The 27,247-nt window shown below is 40.8% G+C and overlaps 1 protein-coding gene across 3 annotated transcripts in view; it reads right to left on the reverse strand.

Annotated features, from left to right (window-relative positions):
- The window catches only part of LMBR1 (limb development membrane protein 1), a 777,013-nt gene that overhangs the window by 571,996 nt on the left and 177,770 nt on the right, over positions 1-27,247 (reverse strand). The window lies entirely within an intron of this gene.

The raw sequence follows: 27,247 nt of genomic DNA on the forward strand, positions 1-27,247 counted from the left end.
TGTTTATAGCATTCTGTTATTCACTCTTTCAGAAACTTTGCATTGGAATCTGATGAAGCTGAACACCCCCAGAGGAGGAGGCCATGCCTTCAGAGCATTGTAGATTGCTCGGAGTTCCAGAATATTTAATCGGGAGGAGAGACACCTCCCGGGACCATTTTCCTTGTGCCATCCTGGCACCCCAAACAGCTCCCCATCCTGCCAGACTCGCGTCCATGGTCACAATCTCCCAGGACGGTCTCAAGAAGGATGTCCCCATGGACAGCTGCTATCTTCTTGGCAAATATTTTGTTATAATCCCTGGATGATCCTTCTGTAAAAGAAAGATATGATGATGTAGATTGTTTTTAGATCAATAGAAAATGAAATTGTGCTTACCAGTCGACGCGTTTCGGTCACAAAGAGACCTTTATCAAGAAAAGTAAAATCCACATACTAAGTGTTATAAATATAAACTTCAGACGAAAACTTTACAACTTTACATTAACACAACTGTTGGTCTAATTTTTTAAGCAGCAGAACACATTTTTTATAATTAAGCAAAAAAAACACCACAAACTGATTAAAAAGAGGTAGAACTAGTAAGAGGTAGATGATCACTGTTTATAGCATTCTGTTATTCACTCTTTCAGAAACTTTGCATTGGAATCTGATGAAGCTGAACACCCCCAGAGGAGGAGGCCATGCCTTCAGAGCATTGTAGATTGCTCAGAGTTCCAGAATATTTAATCGGGAGGAGAGACACCTCCCGGGACCATTTTCCTTGTGCCTTCCTGGCACCCCAAACAGCTCCCCATCCTGCCAGGCTCACGTCCATGGTCACAATCTCCCAGGACGGTCTCAAAAAGGATGTCCCCATGGACAGCTGCCCCGGACAGATCTGCCAAGAGAGGGAATTCCGAGTCCGAGCATCCATGGATATCTGCTGTGACAGATCTGAATGATCACCGTTCCATTGTCTCAACATGCACAATTGAAGAGGAGGTCTGAGATGGAACCTGGCGAATGGAATTACGTCTATGCTGGAAACCATGAGTCCGATCACCTCCATACACTGAGCCACCGAGGGGCTTGAGGAGGACTGAAGGGCAAGACAAGATGACGCAATTTTCCGGCGTCGATAGTCTGTAAGAAATATCTTCATGGACATAGAGTCTATTATCGTGCCCAGGAACTCCACCCTGTTGCTGGGAAACAGGGAACTCTTTTCTGAGTTGATCTTCCAACCATGAGATTGGAGCAAAATAAGAAGCGCCCTCGAATGATCCTCTGCGAGATTGAGTGACTGCACCTGGACTAGGATGTCGTCCAGATAGGGCGCCACAGCAATACCTCTGGATCAGGCCACTGCCAGAAGCGCCCCCAGAACCTTCCTGAAGACTCTCGGGGCCGTCGCTAGACCAAAAGGGAAAGCCACAAACTGGAAGTGTTGGTCCAGAAACTGAAATCTTAGGAACTGGAAGTGGTCCCTGTGAATTGGGACATGAAGGTAAGCGTCCTTCAAGTCCATAGTTGTCATGAACTGTCCCTCTTGAACTAGGGGCAAAATAGATCTGATTATTTCCATTTTGAACGATGGAACACTCAGAAACTTGTTTAAGCACTTTAGGTCCAGAATTGGGCGGAAGTGCTCTCCTTTTTTGAAACCACAAAAAGATTTGAATAGTACCCTAGACCCTTCTCTGCTTGGGGTACTGGTACGATAACACCTAGAGAGGAGAGATCTATCACACATTCTATAAAGGCTTCTCTCTTTTCCGGTCTTGAAGACAGGTTTGACAGGAGGAATCTGCCCATGGGCGGATAGGATCTGAACCCTATCCTGTAACCCTGGGCGACAACGTCCAGAACCCAAAGATCCTGAACGTCCTGCAACCAGGCTTCTCAGAAGAGAGATAATCTTCCCCTACTTGGCCCGGAGACCGGTCGGGGGCCGCGTCTTCATGACGATTTTGTCTAGGCGGGCTTCTTGCTCTGCTTAGACTTGTTCCAAGAATGAGCCGGCTTCCAAGTTGCCTTGGACTTTTCCGCTTTCACTGCAGGCTTCTAGCGCTGGGCCTTGTCCGCACGAAAGGGACAAAAAGTAGATCCTTTAGGCTTAGCCTTCTTATCCTGCGGTAGGAAAGTGCCCTTGCCTCCCGTAACCATGGATATGATCAAATCCAATCCTGGACCGAACAGAATATTTCCTTGAACCTTAGCGTTCAGGGGAATAATTTGCATATTGGCATTACATATGAAAGAATTGGCGATCTTCAGCGCCTTAATCTTATCCTGTATCTCGTCGATGGATATCTCCCCCTCGACCATTTCACACAGGGATTCACACCAATATGTTGCAGCTCCGGCGACCACAGCTATGGCTGCTGCCGGCTGAAAAACAAACCCTGTGTGTTGAAACATCTTCCTTAACATGTTTTCCAACCTTTGGGCTATTTAAACTACGAACTATCCTCGAGGGGAATAGTTGTCCGCTTCGCTAGCGTGGAGATAGCACCATCCACCTTAGGGACAGTACCCCACAGCTCAAGCTGAGAGTCCGGAACAGGGAACAGTTTCTTAAAGGAAGAAGGGGAAAAGGAAGAACCTAATCGCTCCCATTCATTCTTAATAATATTTGCTGTTTTAACAGGAACCGGGAAGGCCTGAGGCACCACCCTGTCCTCATATACCTTATCAAGCTTAGGAATTGCACGTTTCGTTACTTGTTTCAGCAAAAAGTGCAAATTTTCCATCCTAAACCTAAAGTCAGGATCCTCCGCAGCCGGAGGTTTAGATGACACGGACTCTGACCCAGAAGGGGCCTCCTCCGAAGTATCGGAGTGGGTCTCGTCATCATATAACGCCTCATATTTCCACAGATGTAGACAACCCCTGGGCCAGGCCACCATGATACGCCCTACCCTTGCGCTTAGCAGAACATGATAAGGCATGGATCACTTTCGATACCGCCGTTTGCAGTTGATCCGCAAAATCTGACGGCCAACGAATCTCTCCCGCAGGAGTAATGGTTGGACCCTGGTGAGCTGCATGTGCAATAGGAGATGGATGCAGATAACTCATCTCACGGGACAGGGAACCCTCAGAGGTGGATGGCTCAGTAGTACTAGACATCTGGTTGCTTTTAGATGTCGTAACTTTATTAAGGCATGTGGAACATAGTTGAGCAGGCTGATCTACCAGAACCTCCTCACAATAAACACAGGAATGAGACCTTGTTAAAGAGGGAGAACCCTCTAATGCGTCAGAGTCCTCCATAGCTTGCGCTATTACGAACTAGATTAACTTAATAAATAGGCACCTTTATATCCTCCAATGGCCGGGGCACTCACCACCTCCTATGAACCGGACTACGGAAACCGTTTCGTCTCCTGCACCGCTGATCAACAGAGGAAATAGCCATACCCGTTCACTTGGAACGCCCGGCAGAACCGCCCCTGCCTAAGGAGAAAACGCGCCAATAAAAAGGCCACACCATACTCCTGTAAGTCACCTGAAAGCTCCACACATTGCCAGAGCCTCATCTCGCACATAATGCAGCAATGACACAAATAATATCATGTATAAACCCCCCTGTTCAATCCCCTTTCCAGGAATATTAACCCTTGATTCATAAAAGATAAAAAGTGTCACACTGTGACCCTGTCTTTCGTGTTATCATTATGTAAATAAAAATGAAATAATCTTACCAGAATCTACGTCGTGGAACAGTAACACGGCCCTTCAAGTGTGACAGGTTAGTAGCCTCGCACCTGACATGGACTTGAGTGTAGAAAGCAGGCAGCGAAACTTGTCAACGCTGATTGCTTGTGGAGCTGTTAATATGATTCGGGATGGTTTCGCAGAAAGACTCTCCCTGCATCTCCGGACTCTAACTTTCGCCCAGGCTCTCAATGAGAGGCTGACAGGACTACTTAAAACTTCAGTCCCAATGCAAAGAGTACTACCCTCTATAAAGAGACTACTCCGATCTTTGGCACTTCTCTGTCATCCTCCTGTGACGAAAGGCAAAGAATGACTGGGGGATGAGGGAAGTGGGGGGAGGCATTTAAGCCTTTGGCTGGGGTGTCTTTGCCTCCTCCTGGTGGCCAGGTTCTTAATTCCCAACAGTAATGAATGAAGCCTTGGACTCTCCTCCCTTTTAGATGGAAATACAGTTTAAGGAAGTTTACTGTGAAATCTCATGAGATTTAAGTGAAATCTCATGAGTTCACAGCAAAGCAATATAAGACCTCAGCTAATTGGCTTTTGTGGGGGGTTTCAACTTTACAGCAGCTCTAACTGTTCACAGAGCACTTACTCTGGTGAGCTGAAGAAATTTTGAGGTAAAATATATTCCCTTTTTACAGCCCTGGCCAAATGTTTTCAGAATGACACAAATATTAATTTCACAAAAAAATTCATAAGTGTCAAAGGCTTTTATTGACAATTACATTAAGTTTATGTAAAGAGCCAACATTTGCAGTGTTGACCCTTCTTTTTCAAGACCTCTGCAATTTGCCCTAGCATGCTGTCAATCAACTTACGGTCCACATCCGGACTGATGGCAGTCCATTCTTGCATAATTAATGCTTGGAGTCTGTCAGAATATGTGGGGGGGGGGGTTTGTTCACCCGCCTCTTGTGAATTGACCACAAGTTCTCAATGGTATTAAGGTCTGGGGAGTTTCGATGTTTTGTTCCCTAAGCAAGGTGCTCCATCATGCTGGAAAAGGCATTGTTGGTCACCAAACTGTTCTTGGATGGTTGGGAGAAGTTGCTCTTGGAGGATGTTCTTTCCATTCTTTATTCATGGCTGTGTTCTTAGGCAAAATTGTGAGTGAGCCCACTCCCTTGGCTGAGAAGCAACCCCACACATGAATGGTCTCAGGATGCTTTACAGTTGGCATGACACAGGACTGATGGTAGTGCTCACATTTTCTTCTCTGGACAAGGTTTTTTTCTGGATGCACCAAACAATCGGAAAGGGGATTCATCAGCGAAATTGACTTTACCCCATTTCTCAGCAGTCCAATCCCTGTACCTTTTGCAGAATATCAGTATGCTCCTGATGTTTTTCCTGGAGAGAAGTGGCTTCTTTGCTGCCCCTTCTTGACACCAGGCCATCCTCCAAAAGTCTTCGCCTCACTGTGCGTGCAGATGCACTCACACCTGCCTGCTGCCATTCCTGAGCAAGCTCTGCACTGGTGGTGCCCCGATTCCGCAGCTGAATAAACTTTAGGATACAGTCCTGGCGCTTGCTGGACTTTCTTGGATGCCCTGAAGCCTTCTTCACAACAATTGAACCTCTCTCCTTGAAGCTCTTGATGATCCGATAAATTATTTATTTAGTTGCAATCTAAGTAGCAGCAATACCCGTGCCTGTGAATCCCTTTTTGTGCAAAGCAATGATGACTGCACGTGTTTCCTTGCAGGTAACCATGGTTAACAGAGGAAGAACAATTATTTCAAGCACCACCCTCCTTTTAAAGCTTCCAGTCTGTCATTCTAACTCAATCAGCATGACAGAGTGGTCTCCAGCCTTGTCCTTGTCAACACCAACATCTGTGTTAAAGAGAGAATCACTGACATTAAGTCAGCTGGTCCTTTTGTGGCAGGGCTGAAATACAGTAGAAATGTTTTTTGTGGATTAAGTTCATTTGCATGGTAAAGAGGGACTTTGCAATGAATTGCAATTGATCTTATCCAGAATAACATTCTGGAGTATATGCAAATTAAATAAAAACTGAGGCAGCAGACTTTGTAAAAATTAATATTTGTGTCATTCTCAAAACTTTTGGTCAGGACTGTACATAGGGTATTTTCATCTCAGCTTTTTACAGTTATGCTGCATGACTTTCAAGTGATTTAGCATATCAGTAGTATGTCCCTATAAAACCCTGAATCAGTGCTAAACCACCTTAAAATGTATATCTAACACAATTGTTTATCTTGATTCAGATAGAGCATGCAATTTTAAGCAACTTTCTAATTTATTCCTATTATCAGTTTTTCTTCGCTCTTTTGGTATATTTATTTAAGAAAAGCAGGAATGTAAGCTTAGAATCCTCCCCATTTTTGGTTCAGACCCTGGGTAGCACTTGCTGATTGGTGGTTACATTTAGCCACCAATCAGGAAGAGCTACCGAGGTGCTGAAAATGGGCCAGCTACTAAACTTACATTCTTTATTTTTTTTCAAATAAAGATACAAAGAGAATGTTGAAAATTGATAATAGAGCATGTAATTTGATTTAATTTACTCATATCTGAATCCTGTAAGAAAAAATGTGGGTTTCAGATCGCTTTAAGGGAATAGAATAGGGCAGGCTACCCCCAGTTTCTTTCCTTCACTGCACATGAGGAAACAGAGTTCATGCTATATCTGCGCATTAGTTTGTGATTGGTTAGCAATGGGTTTTTTATTCTCGGGGACAGGGAAATCAGTGAAAAGAAAACAGATAAAATATGCTCGTTTGACAAAATAAGCTGCATTATTCATTGCAAAATTCTTTTCAGATTTTAAGGTACATTGTTATGCAGCTTACAATTTGTGTTTAATGACCCTTTAAAAGGGGACATAAAACTCAAAATATTTCTTTCATGATTAATATAAAGGATACAATAATAAAATGTTTTATTAAAAAAAAAAAAAAAAAAAAAAATTCCCTTTTACTTCTATTATAAAAATGAGTTTGCTGAATAACGGGTAGGAAGGCTCAGGAATGTGCAGGTGAAGAGACTATATGGCAGCAGTTTTGCACAAATGCTTTTAACAATGTTATACAATGCGCAAACACTGCAGGCATCTAGTGTTCAAAATTATTCTTGCAAAACTGCTTCAATATAGTGCTTCAGAGACTGGAACGCTCCTGAGTCTACCTACCTGCATTTCAATAAAGGATACCAAGGGAACAAAGTCAATTTGGGCAACAGTTTAAAATGTACTTTTGTTATCAGTGTACTGTGTTGACTTAGTACCTATGTCCAACACTGTTGGGCACGATGTGGTCCCCGCCGTCAGCTTAGATAGTGGAGACTGGGGGCAGAAGTCATCTGCCTTCATATGGTAAGAGAATAGGTTATTGTGCTCCTTTACTATATGTTGCCAGATCGCCTGATCAATACTGAGAGTGACACTGTCTCTCTCTAACGATCATCATTGGTGCCGAGTGGGAGAGAAGTAAAGAAGAGAGCGAGAGGGGCAGAATTCTCTACACTACAGCAAAAATGTGAGGCTGGGAAGAGGGAGGGGCCCTACACTATGGAACAAATGCTCCAGAACGCAAAGCTACAGAAAAAAGGTGATCTTGGGGCGGGTAGAGGGTCCACTACACTACAGGAAAAAGAAAAGAAAAAAAGTAAATTTGTTAATGGCAGACTGGATGCAAGTAACAAATATGGCAGTGGGAGGATAAGGAGGGACCTACACTACACAAGTATATATATATAAAAACTACTAAACTGCATACTGGCAGACTGTGCCAGTACTTAAAATGGTGGTGACCAATGTGCGTGTGTTGGGGGAGTTTATGAGAGGTGTTTGGAAGGGATCAGGGTGTAGGAGGGAAATCTATACAATAAAGCAAAAATTAACAATACAAGCTAACTGATCAACACCTTCACTGCCTGGATTTTCATAAGTGGGGTGCACAGCTGCAATTAGCGTCCTTCTAATTGTGAAAAAAAAACAAATTTCAAAGCCATGCATGTCTGCTGTTTCTGAACAAAGGGAACCCCAGATAAGCTTTTACAACCATTTGTCTTATGACTGCAGTAATTATATGTAAATAATTTCAGTAAGAACCCCAAAGTTTGTAAAAAAAAAAAAAAAAAAAAAAAAAAAAAAAGGTAATCATTTTTTATATCGTATTTGACGGCTAAATAGTAGCAACCTTGGGTTGTCTACTTTAAAAAAAAACAAGGCTCTTTTTCTGCTTTAACTGAGTGCGAGCAAAAATGCTAAAAAAAATTCTGGTACTTTGGGCAAGTTTTTCTCTGAAATTCACAGTAGTAAAGGGGTTAAAGAGACATAAGCAGATTGGAAAATTGTTTAAAATTGCATGTTCTGTCTGAATTATGAAATATTTCTTTTAATTTTTTTTATATTATCAAATGTGTTCATTATCTTGGTATCCTTTGTTGAAGGAGCCGCAATGTACTATTGGGTGCTAGCTGAACACACCGGGTGAGCAAATGACAAGAGGCATATATGTGCAGCTACCAATCATCAGATAGCTCTTAGCAGTGCATTACTGCTACTGAGCCTACCGAGGTATACACTTCAACAAAGGCACACAAAGAACAAAGAAAATATGATAAAAGAAGTACATTTGGAAAGTTATTTAGTAATTATGCTTAATAACTGAAGTTATTTATAGTTTTTTGTTTTTTTTTTTAAATTCATTTTGCCATTAGAAAATAAAATTCAAGTGTTTTTTTTTTAAATAAAAAAAATGGACAGTACAGAATGCTTGCAATAATTTGCATTTATTATATTAAACTTTTTTTTTTTACTGTAATCCTTATACGCTGGAAATAAAATACATTTTTACAGGTTTGATTGGTTATATCAATATGTGCTATTAAAGAATGGTTTTTCCATGTATGACATTAATAGTAAATAAGCAAAGTAAAAAATATCTGTTATCTTTTACCACCATCTAGTGGTCACCATGAAAACTACTACTGAAAAAAAATAAATTGCATTTAAAAAGGGACATGAAACCCAAATTTTTTCTTTCACGATTCAGATATATAATACAATTTTAAACAGCTTTCCAATTTACTACTTGTATTTAATTTGTTTACTTCTCTTGTTATCCTTTGCTGAAAGGTTATCTAGGAAAGCTCAGGAGCATCGAAGAACCTAGTTTCTAGCTGCTGATTGGTTGCTGCATATTTATATCGATTGTCATTGGCTCACCCAATGAAACCAGTAGTGAATTTCTGCTTCTTCAACAAATGATACAAAGAGAATGAAAACAAATTAGATAATAGAAGTAAATTAGAAAGTTGTTTAAAACTGTATTCTCTATCTGAATCATGAAAGAAAATTTTTGGGTTTCATGTCCCTTTAAGTTCTGAAAATATTACTCAATGAAAAAATGATTTATATTCCATTATTTTTTACATTAACTGGTTAGAAAAAAAAATGTGTGATTAATACATACAGTTTTTTCCCAGTGAGCACAGAAAAACAGGTATCCATAACATCAAAGGCTTAGTTATTCTTTATAAAAAATGATTCATACAGTGCTGTACTTTTTTGACCAATAAATATTAGCAAATTATTACTAAAATATAAATAAAAGGAGTGTATAAAGCTAAATTAACAAATAGTAAATAATTCCCTGTGCTATTTTTAAGTAACATTATATTAATTTTGAGCAGTTATCTTGTGCATAAGTGTTAGTATAATGTGGCCAGTCCCATCTTAGTGAGCGCCACTGCAGAAATACGCTCTCTCATGTTTAGATGGCTTATTGAACTAGTAGCGTTTGCACACGTCTGACAAATTATAGTTTTTTATCCCAGACCATGCATGGGGCATAGACACTAGCTATGAAACTTTAAATGGACATGAAACCCAAAAGGTTTCTGATTCAGATAGAGCACACAATTTAAAAAACAAATCCAATTTCCTTACATCATCAAATTTACTTTGTACTCATTGTATTATTTGTTGAAGAGCACACCGAAGTACATAGTGTTTATTAAAGTGACAGTGTATTAAAGGGATACTCAAGTCAAAATTAAACTTTCATGATTCAGATAGAGCAGCAATTTTAAACACCTTTCCAATTTACTTCCATTATATTTACACGTTGAGTCACCAGCTCCTACTGAGCATGTGCAAGACTTCACAGAACATACATGCATATATGCATTTGTGATTGGCTGATGGCTGTACCAATCAGCAGCTAGCTCCCAGTAGTGCATTGCTGCTAGGTATGCTTTTGAACAGAAGATAACAAGAGAACAAAGCAAATTAGATAATAGAAGTACATTGGAACTTTATGTTCTATCAGAATAAAACAAAATATAAAAAAAAAAGTTTAATTTTGACATAACTATCCATTTAATCCCACTGTTCCCCTGCAATTCTATGTACACAGAATCAACCCCTTACTAAGTTTCAAGAAGCACAATGAATAGAAGATTGTTTGGAGTGGAATAGATCTGCACAAGGACTGAAGTGTGAGGAGGGAGGGGCAAGCAGTAAAAATTAAAGTGAAATCTATAATATTATTTTGGTTTAAATGAACAATTTCAATGTTATCATTATGGTAATAATTGTTTTTCTTTAGTTAAATAAAATATTTCAATTTTTAATATTAAAGGGACATGAAACCTATTTTTTTTCTCTTTCATGATTTAGGTAGAACATACAATTTTAAACAACTTTTCAGTTTACTTCTTTTATCAAATTTGTTTCATTCTCTTGGCATCATTTGTTGAAGGAGCAGCAGTGCACTACTGGTCTCTAACTGAACACATGGGTGAGCCAATGACAATCGGTATATATACAAAGCCACCAATCAGCAGCTAGAACCTAGGTTCTTTGCTGCTCCAGAGCTTTCCTAGTTAAAAACGATCAGCAAAGGATTAGAAGAGAAGGAAGCAAATTAAACAATAGAAGTACATTGGAAAGTTGTTAAAAACTGTATGTTCTGTCTAAATCATGAATGTCTAATTACGACTTTACGGTCCCTTTAAGGTAATGATTATTTTTCTCCTTCCAATAAAATACAGCGGAAAAGTTGATCAAAATATGAATGACTAATCTATTAAACTGGAGACTGTTGACCTCACAATTTCATAATGATCTATGTATTTCTAATGGTATAAAATTAAAAGTCATTTTCTAATCTAACTGGAACAATAATCTGAAAATTTATTATTTTTAAAATGAAACCTTTATGTAGAAAACTATGATTTAAATCGAGGGATACTGACTAGTGATTCGAATCGGGATTAAAATAGTTTTGATTTAAATCAAATCCACCATGTGGGCGTCACTTGTGATGTTACCACAAGCGTGAGTGATAACATCCCAAAGGGGGTGGGATCACAATATGACAGGCAGGAAAAGGAGCTGGATGGGGGGTTGTTATTCAAACCCCTCCCTTAATAGCCACAGACTACCAAGACCCCTCATTTACATTTAAAATAGAATCACCAGCTCTTTCTAATTGTGGAGGTCTTGGAAAGCCACTACAAAGCAAAGAATTGGTGATTTGCTAGGTAATGGGACATTATATACTCAATAAAAAAAAAATCTGTTATGTATAGAGACCCCCAATAAAGTGTATTTTCTAGTAAACAAGCCACTGAATATATGAAAAGTGGGGGCGCTTTAGGGCCTGGGTGCCCATCACCCGCCTGCATTACACCCCCGATAGCTGCTGAGGCTGGACTTGAGGAGCCGGAGACACGGTGTGGCGGAGCAGTTACCGGACATGTGGACATTGTCACAGGACTTTGTGTGCCGTTAGCAAGCGCAATAAAATCTACACCTGCGGGCTGCTCCCCCTCCGTGCTGCCAAAGGAGGCCATCACGTCTATCCCTAAAAGCATCTTCACCGGAGTCTCTTTTGGAGACATTGCGGTCGCATTGACACAATCGTTACCCTCATTAGGACTAGACTCTCTACAGCTGGATTGTCACTTTGTGGGGACTTTCATCCTAGTACCAGTGCAAAGGACTGTAGTGACAGAGCAGGGGCGATCAGTTGGTCCATATTGTGGGGCCTTGGCCTGCTGCACTTTCCCCAAATATCGCATCTCTCAAGAGAAAGCTGGAGTCGGGTAAATGCTGCCCCATCCCTGAACTGATAGTGTATCCGGATTACTTTAATGTTGTGGACAGAGTGATATCAGCAACTCTTACTAGAAGTTTGGTTAATCTATTTTCTTTTTACTTATTTTTTTCTTTCTCCTCATAGCCAGGCTGTGATAATGAATGCGATGATTGTCCTGCTTGAGGGGGTTACCTTAGTTTATTTGTTACGCATAGTTAATATACCCTCATAGCCTGGGTTAAGTCTTTCTAGTTTTAGCTAGTTATTCAGTTAATACAGTTAATAGTATATATGTTACCAGTAGATTGAATGCCTATAGAAGATATAACCACCATGCCCAACTAAGAATAGTTAAATATATGTCTCTCTTATAGAGCTGCTGCTAGGTTAATGCTCCATGAAAACTTGTGGCTGTGTTTTTGCCAGCGGCCGAGGCAGAAACTATAGTTCACGCTCTAACAGTCAGCCCTATGTCCCTAGTTTCCCGCGGTACTATAGGCCTTTATTACCCTATAGGGTTATTACATTCCAAGTATAAATCTAAAGAGCTCACGTCTGTTTAAGCCCATCTTATGTACTCAAATACTGGTATGACTATTCCCATGCACTGTTGGCGTTGAATTCCTATTACTTACTTCTTATGCTTTGAGTGCATTTATTTGTATGATTCTGTATTAACTAATAAGAGCTGTACTCACCTAACTTGTAAAATGTCTAGACTCCTGTCATATCCATACCTACACTCCCAACTGAGAGGCCAAAACCTAGCTTTACTCTGGCCTGGTCTATGTCAGGAACTTTCCAGCATAGTCTTTTATGTCCCATAAGCTTATGTTTATTTGCAGTTTAGGCATCTATAAGTGAATGTGTCCACTCTATTCTAATTATATATTCTAATTTATACCTCCCTAGTATCTATCATGCCGTATTGTTTATTTGTGAAGCTAAAATTTAATTATACTGTGATCTGGTTTGATTCAGGAGCTTCCTAAAGTATCTTTTTACGCCCTATCAGTTTATATATCTGCTTTTCCCTTACCGAGCATGGAGCAGAGAGCAAAATACATATGAGTCCCTAATAGTATAATCATCTGCAGCATAGGCTTCTGTAAGTGAGGGCGCCCATACCATCTTATTTTATTGTTGTGTAATCTATTCATACCTTCTTATTATTTATCTTACCATATTTCTATTTGAGAACTAAGACTGATCTTTTCACATTGGAAAATGAGGTTCTTGTCTGGAGATCCAAAAGTGGTCTCCATTGTTAACAATAATCTCCCATATAATTTGTGCTATATACCCATGTCTGAGGTCCAAGAGTGGCCTCTTATATCATCTGGGAGGCGCTCAAGAGTATTAGGCATTTTAGTTGTATACTATTTTCCTAGAGTGTTCTTCTGAAACATACTTTGTATCTTTGGATATGTACCATACAAAGCTTATATGTTATTAATATGCTTGGTTTTATGTTTCATAAATGCCTTACTTTGAAACTCAATAAAAAAAAATAAAAAAAATATATGAATTTTGCAAGAAAAATAATAATGAATGCTTACATTAATTAATTTCATGGTGGTGAGAGTCCATGATCCATTATGCATGGAATTCACTTTCTAGCCACTAGGAGGAGGCAAAGATTCCCTAAACTTTCAAGAATACTTCATCCTTCCCACCTCATCTGAAGAACTACACAGCTTTAGGAATAGGCGTTCAGTCTCCAAGCCTTCAAGTTGAAAGATTGAGATCTTGATGATAAAAATCACTATGAGAAAGAAGAATGTGCCTTAAAGGAAGAGATCATGGAAGGAACTAGACATCAGATTCAGAGCCCCGTTCTGCAAGGCCAAAATGGGGCAATCAAGATTACAGAAGATTGCTCTTGAAGATCCGAGATATCACTCTGGGCATAAGAACTGGTGGAGGAAAAATTAAGTTAGAGCACCTGCTGACTCTGGATGAGGATTCCTGGATTTTGCAAAATACCTGGGAAGTTTGTTGTTCAAATGAGAAGCTATTAGGTTTATCAGTAGGAGACTTTGTCTGTGCCCAAGAGAATATGAGAGACATCATGCATCGCTAGAGAACTGCAAGTTCCCCCCTAGGAGATTGATATATGCCATCGCTGTGACATTATCTGATTGAAAGCAAAGGAAAATATCTTCCTTCAGGAGAGACTAGATCTAGAGAGCCCTGAAGATAGCACATAGTTCTAAGATGTTTATGGAAACATCACCTCCTGAGGAAACCAAACTGCCAGTGCTGTCCTGGGCCCCCATACTGCACCCCTACCCAGGAGACTTGAGTCTGTTGAGATTATTGTCAAGGATGAACGGAGAAAATAGGTTTCCACTGGAATAGACTGGTGCTTTATCCACCAGAATAGCAATTCCTTGTAGCTGAATCCAAAAGAATCCTTTGAGAAAGCTGAGAGTAGAATTTGCATCACTTACATAGCATACATAACAGAACAGTAGTCATGTGAAACTGAGCAAATTAAATCGCATCTTATGCAGCTAGCATCAGACTTAGAACTCCCATGCATAAAGCTACAGTAGAATAGAGAATGAAGTCTCACACATTTGACTGCAAATACATTCTTCAGTGATCTGTCAAAGACTCATTGCCATCCAGTCTATAATGACTCCTAGAAAGGAGACTCTTGGTTGAAGAGATAAAGAGCTCTTAGGAGGGTTGATTCTCCAGCCATAACAGAAAAGATACAATAATAGTTTCTTTGTTGGTATGAGATACAGCTAAAAGTAAAGATGGAGCCTGTACCAAGATATTGTCCAGGTAAGCAGCCAACAAAATACATTGGGCTTAAAATACAGACAGTAGCATTCCTAGAACTTTCATAAAAATTCTGGGAGCAGTAGCCAGACCAAATGGAAAAGCTACAAACTGAAAGAGATTGTCCTGGAAGCAAAACAAAGGAACTGATGATGATCCTTGAGAATAAAGATATAAAGGTAAGCATCCTTCAAATTTATTGATGACATAAATTGCCCTAGTTGAACAAAGGGAAAATAATTCATAAGGTTTCCATTTTAAAGACTAGAAGCCTTAGGCATTTGTATAGAGACTTTAATTCCATAACTGACTTGAAAGTTCCCTCTTTCTTGGAAACTATGAACAGATTTGAGAAAAAAAACCTGTTTTGTTCTAGAATAGGAAATTAAACTAGTACAACCATGAATTCTAGATCCTGATCAAAAAGAAAAAAAAAAGGCCTGAGTCTTCACAGGGTTTTTTTGGAATGTGGGACAGAAAAACCTTCCTCTGGAAAGGCCTTAATCTGAAACCCATTTTAATCACCATTTGTAGTACCCAAGGATCTTGCACTAATTGTGACCAGTCCTTCTGAAAAGGCATAATCTTCCCCCTACTAGAATCCAACCTGGATTGGAGGTCGCACCTTCATGCTGATTTAATGGTTCCTAGATTGACAAAAGGAACAAAAATGACTTGAAGTTCTATTGCTTCCCCTAGACCTCATGTCTTGAAGAAGAACAACTACTTTACCTGCAGTTAACATTAGAAATTATAGAACCTAGATTAGACCTAAATAAAATCTTTACTTTAAAAAGGAGCCTAGATTTTTAAACCATGTCAGCTGACCAAGATATAAGTCGAAAGGCTCTTCTTGTGAAAAACGACAACACCATGTTCTTGGCATTTAATCTGAGGATGTCAACAATATAGAAAATCCAACAGAATTATCTGACAACTGTACAGACACATTTTCACACCCAAGAGTAGAGGTCGCTGCCACACAATCTATACTAACAGGTGTATTAAACAAATAAGTCACTTGAAGGAAGGCCTTTGAGGAAAAACTCTTCTGAAGAGATAGCAGTCCTCTTAGCAAGAGTAAAAATGACACCATCTACCTTTGAAATTGAATCCCAAAACTCCACACTAGCCATAGATAGAGGAAACTTCTTTTTGAAAGCAGAAGCTGGATTGAAAGAAGGAAAAGACCTGAACATTCAAAGGATATAATTTTAGATATCACCAACAGAACTAGAAAAAAAAATGTTGCGGTTTTAACAGATGGTGAAAATCAAATTAAATTATTTAAATGATTTATTTTCCAAATGTTTATGATCCTGTACCCTTAAGGTGCTTAACCCCTCCTTAAAGTGAAGGTAAACTTTGATGAATGAAAGCCCGTTTTTTAAAAATACTATTAAAAACAGGGGCACTTTCATTCATCAAAGTTTACAAAGCAGCCGTTTTGATTAAAAACTTACCTTTTTTTCTTTTGACAGCCAGAGCAGCTTCCCCCTCCTGGAAATCCTCTCTTCACACGTCAGCAATGACTAATCCGGCTTTCTCCAATCACAGCATGGCCTCAGGCAATGACTACCCTGGGGGGAAAGCCGGATTAGTCATTGCTGACGTGTGAAGAGAGGATTTCCAGGAGGGGGAAGCTGCTCTGGCTGTGAAAAGGGGAAAAAAAGGTAAGTTTTTCATCAAAACGGCTGTTTTGTAAACTTTGATGAATGAAAGTGCCCCTGTTTTTAATAGTATTTTTAAAAACCGGGCTTTCATTCATCAAAGTTTACCTTCACTTTAAAACCAGTTCTAAGATGTTCAATCTTAAACAAAAGATGAGGATTCACCCTCAGAAGACGGATCTGAAGAGGAAGAACTTGAGTCTGCAAGTAACTGTGTAGGAGATCAGAAAAACTGAGATAACAGAATAAAAGATGTTTATAAGAGATTTGTTTGTGCTTACTTAAAGGGGGCATGGCTGCTAACACAGACACAGTTAAAGGGACACTGAACCCAAATTTTTTTCTTTTGTGATTCAGATAGAGCATGACATTTTAAGCAACTTTCTAAATTATTCCTATTATCAAATTTTCTTCATTCTCTTGGTATCTTCATTTGAAATGCAAGAATCTAAGTTTAGATGCCGGCCCATTTTTGGTTAACAACCTGGGTTGTTCTTGCTGATTGGTGGATAAATTCATCCACCAATAAAAAAGTGCTGCCAGAATACTAAACCAAAAAAAAGCTTAGATGCCTTCTTTTTCAAATGAGGATAGAAAGAGAACGAAGAAAAATTGATAATAGTAGTAAATTAGAAAGTTGCTTAAAATTGCATGCTCTATCTGAATCACGAAAGAAAAAAATTTGGGTTTAGTGTCCCTTTAAGTGCAAAAAAAGTTATTAGAATAAACTAAATTTAGGTCCGCCCACCGGAGAAACGGGAGGGGGCAGTGGACTCTCCTCCCACAGATGGAAATGAAATTATCAGGTAAGCATAATTTATGTTTTCCATCTTAATGGGAGGAAAGTCCACTGCTTCATTCATTACTTGTGGGAACAAATACCCAAGCTCTAGAGGAAACTGAATTTAAAAAAAACGGGAGGGCAAAAGGAGGCGAACCCTAAACGGAGGGCACCATAGCCTGCAGAACCTCTCTTTTAAAAGCTGCTTCCGCCGAAGCAAAAACATCAAATTTATAAAATTTTGCAAAAAAAGTATGTAAGGAAGACCAAGTGGCCGCCTTACAAATCTACTCCAAAAAAGCCTCATTCTTAAAGGCCCAAGAAGAGGCCACAGCTCTAGTCGAATGAGCCTTAATCCTCTGAGGATGCTTGTGCCCTGCTGTCTCATATGCCAGATGGATTATACTCCTCAACCAAAATGATAGAGAAGTGGCGGAGGCCCTTTGCTCCCTGCACTTCCCTGAGTACACAACAAATAAGGACGAGGTCTGTCTGAACTCCTTCGTCGCCTGAAGATAAAACTTCAAATCCCGAACCACGTTCAGATTATGAAGTAACCTCTCCTTCGAAGAAGGGTTAGGACACAAAGAAGGAACCACTATTTCCTGATTGATGTTACGACTTGACACCACCTTGGGAAGGAATCCCAATCCAGTGCGAAGAACAGCCTTATCAAAATGAAAAACTAAGTAAGGCGATTCACACTGCAAGGCCGTCAACTCAAACTCTGCGTGCCGATGCAATAGCCAGTAATAACAGGACTTTCCATGAAAGAACCTTAATGTGAAGAGAATGCATAGGCTCAAATGGAGCCCTCTGCAAAACCTTAAGAACCAAGTTTAAGCTCCAAGAAGGAGCCAGATTCCTGAAGACAGGCCTGATCCTAACCAGAGCCTTAAAGGACTGAATGTCAGGAAGCTCCGTAAGCTTCTTATGCCACAGTACAGATAAAGCCAAGATCTGTCCCCTTAGGGAACTGACGGCAAGACCCTTATCCAGACTGTCCAGAATCCTCCATAATCTTTGGATTACAAAAATGACAAACACTAATTTGCACCCTTTTTACACCCCCAGTGGCTGGGGCACTCACCACCTCCTGTGAACCAGACAACCCACAAGCTAGACTCTGTCACCACACAGTCAGTATACGAAAGTGACAAACAACGTAACCGCACCCGTCACGAGGTGCACCGTGCCAGTCACAAAAACAGAATTTATGTTTACCTGATAAATTACTTTCTCCAACGGTGTGTCCGGTCCACGGCGTCATCCTTACTTGTGGGATATTCTCTTCCCCAACAGGAAATGGCAAAGAGCCCAGCAAAGCTGGTCACATGATCCCTCCTAGGCTCCGCCTACCCCAGTCATTCGACCGACGTTAAGGAGGAATATTTGCATAGGAGAAACCATATGGTACCGTGGTGACTGTAGTTAAAGAAAATAAATTATCAGACCTGATTAAAAAAACCAGGGCGGGCCGTGGACCGGACACACCGTTGGAGAAAGTAATTTATCAGGTAAACATAAATTCTGTTTTCTCCAACATAGGTGTGTCCGGTCCACGGCGTCATCCTTACTTGTGGGAACCAATACCAAAGCTTTAGGACACGGATGAAGGGAGGGAGCAAATCAGGTCACCTAAATGGAAGGCACCACGGCTTGCAAAACCTTTCTCCCAAAAATAGCCTCAGAAGAAGCAAAAGTATCAAACTTGTAAAATTTGGTAAAAGTGTGCAGTGAAGACCAAGTCGCTGCCCTACATATCTGATCAACAGAAGCCTCGTTCTTGAAGGCCCATGTGGAAGCCACAGCCCTAGTGGAATGAGCTGTGATTCTTTCGGGAGGCTGCCGTCCGGCAGTCTCGTAAGCCAATCTGATGATGCTTTTAATCCAAAAAGAGAGAGAGGTAGAAGTTGCTTTTTGACCTCTCCTTTTACCGGAATAAACAACAAACAAGGAAGATGTTTGTCTAAAATCCTTTGTAGCATCTAAATAGAATTTTAGAGCGCGAACAACATCCAAATTGTGTAACAAACGTTCCTTCTTTGAAACTGGTTTCGGACACAGAGAAGGTACGATAATCTCCTGGTTAATGTTTTTGTTAGAAACAACTTTTGGAAGAAAACCAGGTTTAGTACGTAAAACCACCTTATCTGCATGGAACACCAGATAAGGAGGAGAACACTGCAGAGCAGATAATTCTGAAACTCTTCTAGCAGAAGAAATTGCAACTAAAAACAAAACTTTCCAAGATAATAACTTAATATCAACGGAATGCAAGGGTTCAAACGGAACCCCCTGAAGAACTGAAAGAACTAAATTGAGACTCCAAGGAGGAGTCAAAGGTTTGTAAACAGGCTTAATTCTAACCAGAGCCTGAACAAAGGCTTGAACATCTGGCACAGCGGCCAGCTTTTTGTGAAGTAACACAGACAAGGCAGAAATCTGTCCCTTCAGGGAACTTGCAGATAATCCTTTTTCCAATCCTTCTTGAAGGAAGGATAGAATCCTAGGAATCTTAACCTTGTCCCAAGGGAATCCTTTAGATTCACACCAACAGATATATTTTTTCCAAATTTTGTGGTAAATCTTTCTAGTTACAGGCTTTCTGGCCTGAACAAGAGTATCGATAACAGAATCTGAGAATCCTCGCTTCGATAAGATCAAGCGTTCAATCTCCAAGCAGTCAGCTGGAGTGAAACCAGATTCGGATGTTCGAACGGACCCTGAACAAGAAGGTCTCGTCTCAAAGGTAGCTTCCAAGGAGGAGCCGATGACATATTCACCAGATCTGCGTACCAAGTCCTGCGTGGCCACGCAGGAGCTATCAAGATCACCGACGCCCTCTCCTGATTGATCCTGGCTACCAGCCTGGGGATGAGAGGAAACGGCGGGAACACATAAGCTAGTTTGAAGGTCCAAGGTGCTACTAATGCATCCACTAGAGCCGCCTTGGGATCCCTGGATCTGGACCCGTAGCAAGGAACTTTGAAGTTCTGACGAGAGGCCATCAGATCCATGTCTGGAATGCCCCACAGCTGAGTGACTTGGGCAAAGATTTCCGGATGGAGTTCCCACTCCCCCGGATGCAATGTCTGACGACTCAGAAAATCCGCTTCCCAATTTTCCACTCCTGGGATGTGGATAGCAGACAGGTGGCAGGAGTGAGACTCCGCCCATAGAATGATTTTGGCCACTTCTTCCATCGCCAGGGAACTCCTTGTTCCCCCCTGATGGTTGATGTACGCAACAGTTGTCATGTTGTCTGATTGAAACCGTATGAACTTGGCCCTCGCTAGCTGAGGTCAAGCCTTGAGAGCATTGAATATCGCTCTCAGTTCCAGAATATTTATCGGTAGAAGAGATTCTTCCCGAGACCAAAGACCCTGAGCTTTCAGGGATCCCCAGACCGCGCCCCAGCCCATCAGACTGGCGTCGGTCGTGACAATGACCCACTCTGGTCTGCGGAATGTCATCCCTCGTGACAGGTTGTCCAGGGACAGCCACCAACGGAGTGAGTCTCTGGTCCTCTGATTTACTTGTATCTTCGGAGACAAGTCTGTATAGTCCCCATTCCACTGACTGAGCATGCACAGTTGTAATGGTCTTAGATGAATGCGTGCAAAAGGAACTATGTCCATTGCCGCTACCATCAACCCGATCACTTCCATGCACTGAGCTATGGAAGGAAGAGGAACGGAATGAAGTATCCGACAAGAGTCTAGAAGTTTTGTTTTTCTGGCCTCTGTCAGAAAAATCCTCATTTCTAAGGAGTCTATTATTGTTCCCAAGAAGGGAACCCTTGTTGACGGAGATAGAGAACTCTTTTCCACGTTCACTTTCCATCCGTGAGATCTGAGAAAGGCCAGGACAATGTCCGTGTGAGCCTTTGCTTGAGGAAGGGACGACGCTTGAATCAGAATGTCGTCCAAGTAAGGTACTACAGCAATGCCCCTTGGTCTTAGCACAGCTAGAAGGGACCCTAGTACCTTTGTGAAAATCCTTGGAGCAGTGGCTAATCCGAAAGGAAGCGCCACGAACTGGTAATGTTTGTCCAGGAATGCGAACCTCAGGAACCGATGATGTTCCTTGTGGATAGGAATATGTAGATACGCATCCTTTAAATCCACCGTGTTCATGAATAGACCTTCCTGGATGGAAGGAAGAATAGTTCGAATGGTTTCCATCTTGAACGATGGAACCTTGAGAAACTTGTTTAAGATCTTGAGATCTAAGATTGGTCTGAACGTTCCCTCTTTTTTGGGAACTATAAACAGATTGGAGTAGAACCCCATCCCTTGTTCTCTTAATGGAACGGGATGAATCACTCCCATTTTTAACAGGTCTTCTACACAATGTAAGAATGCCTGTCTTTTTATGTGGTCTGAGGACAACTGAGACCTGTGGAACCTCCCCCTTGGGGGAAGTCCCTTGAATTCCAGAAGATAACCTTGGGAGACTATTTCTAGCGCCCAAGGATCCAGAACATCTCTTGCCCAAGCCTGAGCGAAGAGAGAGAGTCTGCCCCCCACCAGATCCGGTCCCGGATCGGGGGCCAACATTTCATGCTGTCTTGGTAGCAGTGGCAGGTTTCTTGGCCTGCTTTCCCTTATTCCAGCCTTGCATTGGTCTCCAAGCTGGCTTGGCTTGAGAAGTATTACCCTCTTGCTTAGAGGACGTAGCACTTTGGGCTGGTCCGTTTCTGCGAAAGGGACGAAAATTAGGTTTATTTTTTGCCTTGAAAGGCCGATCCTGAGGAAGGGCGTGGCCCTTACCCCCAGTGATATCCGAGATAATCTCTTTCAAGTCAGGGCCAAACAGCGTTTTCCCCTTGAAAGGAATGTTAAGTAGCTTGTTCTTGGAAGACGCATCAGCCGACCAAGATTTCAACCAAAGCGCTCTGCGCGCCACAATAGCAAACCCAGAATTCTTAGCCGCTAACCTAGCCAATTGCAAAGTGGCGTCTAGGGTGAAAGAATTAGCCAATTTGAGAGCATTGATTCTGTCCATAATCTCCTCATAAGGAGGAGAATCACTGTCGACCGCCTTTATCAGCTCATCGAACCAGAAACATGCGGCTGTAGCGACAGGGACAATGCATGAAATTGGTTGTAGAAGGTAACCCTGCTGAACAAAAATCTTTTTAAGCAAACCTTCTAATTTTTTATCCATAGGATCTTTGAAAGCACAACTATCCTCTATGGGTATAGTGGTGCGTTTGTTTAAAGTGGAAACCGCTCCCTCGACCTTGGGGACTGTCTGCCATAAGTCCTTTCTGGGGTCGACCATAGGAAACAATTTTTTAAATATGGGGGGAGGGACGAAAGGAATACCGGGCCTTTCCCATTCTTTATTAACAATGTCCGCCACCCGCTTGGGTATAGGAAAAGCTTCTGGGAGCCCCGGCACCTCTAGGAACTTGTCCATTTTACATAGTTTCTCTGGGATGACCAACTTGTCACAATCATCCAGAGTGGATAATACCTCCTTAAGCAGAATGCGGAGATGTTCCAACTTAAATTTAAATGCAATCACATCAGGTTCAGCTTGTTGAGAAATGTTCCCTGAATCAGTAATTTCTCCCTCAGACAAAACCTCCCTGGCCCCATCAGACTGAGTTAGGGGCCCTTCAGAAATATTAATATCAGCGTCGTCATGCTCTTCAGTATCTAAAACAGAGCAGTCGCGCTTACGCTGATAAGTGTTCATTTTGGCTAAAATGTTTTTGACAGAATTATCCATTACAGCCGTTAATTGTTGCATAGTAAGGAGTATTGGCGCGCTAGATGTACTAGGGGCCTCCTGAGTGGGCAAGACTCGTGTAGACGAAGGAGGGAATGATGCAGTACCATGCTTACTCCCCTCACTTGAGGAATCATCTTGGGCATCATTGTCATTGTCACATAAATCACATTTATTTAAATGAATAGGAATTCTGGCTTCCCCACATTCAGAACACAGTCTATCTGGTAGTTCAGACATGTTAAACAGGCATAAACTTGATAACAAGTACAAAAAACGTTTTAAAATAAAACCGTTACTGTCACTTTAAATTTTAAACTGAACACACTTTATTACTGCAAATGCGAAAAAACATGAAGGAATTGTTCAAAATTCACCAAATTTTCACCACAGTGTCTTAAAGCCTTAAAAGTATTGCACATCAAATTTGGAAGCTTTAAACCTTAAAATAACGGAACCGGAGCCGTTTTGAACTTTAACCCCTTTACAGTCCCTGGTATCTGCTTTGCTGAGACCCAACCAAGCCCCAAGGGGAATACGATACCAAATGACGCCTTCAGAAAGTCTTTTCTAAGTATCAGAGCTCCTCTCACATGCGACTGCATGCCATGCCTCTCAAAAACAAGTGCGCAACACCGGCGCGAAAATGAGGCTCTGCCTATGCTTTGGGAAAGCCCCTAAAGAATAAGGAGTCTAAAACAGTGCCTGCCGATATTATTATATCAAAATACCCAGATAAAATGATTCCTCAAGGCTAAATATGTGTTAATAATCAATCGATTTAGCCCAAAAAAAGTCTACAGTCTTAATAAGCCCTTTTTGAAGCCCTTATTTACAATCGTAATAAACATGGCTTACCGGATCCCAGAGGGAAAATGACAGCTTCCAGCATTACATCGTCTTGTTAGAATGTGTCATACCTCAAGCAGCAAGAGACTGCTCACTGTTCCCCCAACTGAAGTTAATTGCTCTCAACAGTCCTGTGTGGAACAGCCATGGATTTTAGTGACGGTTGCTAAAATCATTTTCCTCATACAAACAGAAATCTTCATCTCTTTTCTGTTTCTGAGTAAATAGTACATACCAGCACTATTTCAAAATAACAAACTCTTGATTGAATAATAAAAACTACAGTTAAACACTAAAAAACTCTAAGCCATCTCCGTGGAGATGTTGCCTGTACAACGGCAAAGAGAATGACTGGGGTAGGCGGAGCCTAGGAGGGATCATGTGACCAGCTTTGCTGGGCTCTTTGCCATTTCCTGTTGGGGAAGAGAATATCCCACAAGTAAGGATGACGCCGTGGACCGGACACACCTATGTTGGAGAAAAGGGCACGCAATCTCAAGAGATTGCGCCATTAAGATAAGGCTGTTATGTTCCGTAAAAGCCATGAGCCTAAGTATTGCTACACATTAGCAGATAAAACCATATAACAAACATGATTAAAAGTCCCCCCTGTTCAATAACCCCCCTCAGGAGATATTAACCCACGATTCCTTATTAAGATAAAAGGAGTCCCACTGGGACCCTACCTTGTTTCGTTAACATTACATTCACATATCAAAATAAAATGAAAAGATCTTACCGGAATCTCCGCTGTGGAACAGGAACACGGCCCTTCAAGTGTGACAGATAGTAGCCTCGCTTCTAACATGGACTTGAGTAAATAAAGGCAGGCAGCGAAACTCGTCAACACCGACTGCCAAGGAGCTGTTACTATGAGTCGGGATGGTTTCACAGGATGACTCTCCCTGCATCTACAGACTCTAACTTGTATCCATGCTCTCACTGAGAGGCTGACAGGATTACTTAAAACTCCAGTCCCATTTCGAAGAGTACTACCCTCCATAAGAGACTATCTCGAACTTCTGACACTTCTCTGCCAACCTCCTGTGACGAAAGGCAAAGAATGACTGGGGGGATGAGGGAAGTCGGGGAGGTATTTGAAGCCTTTGGCTGGGGTGTCTTTGCCTCCTCCTGGTGGCCAGGTTCTGAATTCCCAAAAGTAATGAATGCAGCTGTGGACTCTTCCCGTTTAAGAAGAAAATGAAACTCTCTCTTTAGGAAGGAACTGTAATCCCTCAGAGCGCAATAGTGCTGAGTTAAAAGTTCTCTCTTTGATTGCAAATAAAGAAAAAAAAAAGAAAAGAAAAAATACACCTCAGCCAGACTGAGGTGTCCTACCTTAACCGCTAGCTGCTTAAATAAACCAAATGCAGAGCTCCGAGGTCCCTACAGCCGCCACAGACAAAGACTCACAAGGAATAACACCGCTCCGCTCAGCGTACAAGCGGAAGAGCGGTCATTTACGTGAGCAGCAGCACACGAAACTGCGCAACAAACCAAAAGCGCGCAAACGTTTCCCTGCAGCTCTAACACTTACGAACCCAATTATGAAAAATAAAGTTTAAAAACAATGCCAAACACTTGCTCCTAGAATTTCTCATGATAAATAAATCCTTCTGTCTCCTGGCCCAGAGGAACCGTCCTATAAAAAATAAAGGAAGAGTTAAACCCCCTTAGTCTCCTTCACATACTAGTAGCGCCTGCACACTGCCCCAATAAATCAACAAAGGATAAAATAAGTCCCATAACTTTAAAATAGTGCAAGAAAAATTCCTGAAAGTGCAAGACTCCAATACCTAGAAGACAAAAGTCCTTACCTGCATATCCAGCTGTCGGGCAGGAAGACAGCTTACAAGGCGTGAAAGGACACATACTCCTATCAGAGACCTGTAGAAAAAGAAAGACCACAGTAACCAACTCTGGCTTTCTATATCAAGGGTAGCAACAATGTTAGAAACAAAGCAAGTACAACCTCACCACCTAACTGCTAAAAGCCACCACTACTCGTACTAAAGAGATTGACGTGGACACAGCTAAACCCCAATCCTTGCTTGCAGGGAAAAATACCCATAAAAGGATTAAATATCTTCAGACACCAATTTCTAATCATGTGTACGGGAAGTGACACAGCTCAGCTGGGGTGCTTTTTGCCTCCTCCTGCTGGCCAGGAGTGAACATCCCCTAGTAATTGGAATGACGTTGTGGACTCTCCATGTCTTAGGAAAGAAATATGGCTGCATCCAGTGTACAAATATCTGACGCTGTTTGCAGTAGAAATGCTAATCACATATGTGCGGCTGTATCCTTAAAGGACCAGTTAATTCAGTAGATTTACATAATCAACACATGCATGATAAATAGACAATGCAATAGCACTTAGTCTGAACTTCAAAGGAGTAGTAGATTTATTTTTCTGACTAATTTCAAATTTATGTCTATTAACTCTCCCCCTGTGACAGCCATCAGCCAATCACAAATGCATATACGTATGTTCTGTGAATTCTTGCACATGCTCAGTAGGTGCTGGTGACAACAAGTGTAAATATAAAAAGACTGTGCACATTTTGTTAATGGAAATAAATTGTAAAGTTGTTTAAAATTGCTGCTCTATCTGAATCATGAAGTTTAATTTTTACTTGCGTGTCCCTTAAATGTTAGCATAAAAGCCTTCCTAATATTCTCAGCTTATTTGTGCTCTGCTTGCTCGAGATTAATATTTTTAACTTGTATATTTACTACTGGTTGCTAAATCTAAAACATAGGAGTACCCATAGACTCCTCACCAAGTCCCTAACATGTTTCACCGTTAACCGGCTTTCTCAAAGGGTACGCGCGCTGCACCTGTGGCTAGTTTTTATTGCCTATTAACCAAGGCCACTCCCCCTTGGTGACGTCATCTTGTCTGCTGGATCCACTCATCTTAGGCATCCTGAACTTCTATATTCTATAGTCTTGAATGTAAGCTTGATCTTAACATCTGCTGAATATGGTGGCATTATTTCAAAAAATCAAACTTGAATTAAGTCACTTCTGTTGTATACCTTTTTATCACCTTATAGGGATTATACATTGTTACTATCATGAATAATGGGAGATATAGAGCACCTATTATAACAATTGAGTATCATTTATCATCCGACCTTTATACTATACATTGTTAATGTGATTGTGTAATTTGTACTGTATTGTGTGAAACTCTTTATCGGTGGTGTTATATGTTATTATAATGCATGAATATTATTAATAGTGAAAGGTTAACAACTTGATTTTAAAAAACTGTGTTAAGGAATCTAATTCCTAAAAGTTTTAAAGTGCAGAATGAAAAATGAATGATTGAAAATGAAATGATGTTGTTGATGTTCAACCTCTACGTGATAAGAGATCACACATCATTTTTTATTTAAATTAAGTCTGTTTAAAACATAGACATTCATTTAACTAGTGTGTGAATTGATAAAATATAAACCCTGAGGTTTAAGTGTCTATTTAAGCGTAAACCTCCTCTTCACGTTTTGTAGGAAGTTATTTTATTTGGATGATAATTCCATCATTATTCTATGTGAGTGGTTTAAGATATCAAATAAATGGAAAGTTATTTAAAATTGCACGCTCTATCTGAATTATGAGAAAAA

This window comes from Bombina bombina, chromosome 5 (assembly GCF_027579735.1).
Source record: "Bombina bombina isolate aBomBom1 chromosome 5, aBomBom1.pri, whole genome shotgun sequence".
Lineage (NCBI taxonomy): Eukaryota > Metazoa > Chordata > Amphibia > Anura > Bombinatoridae > Bombina > Bombina bombina.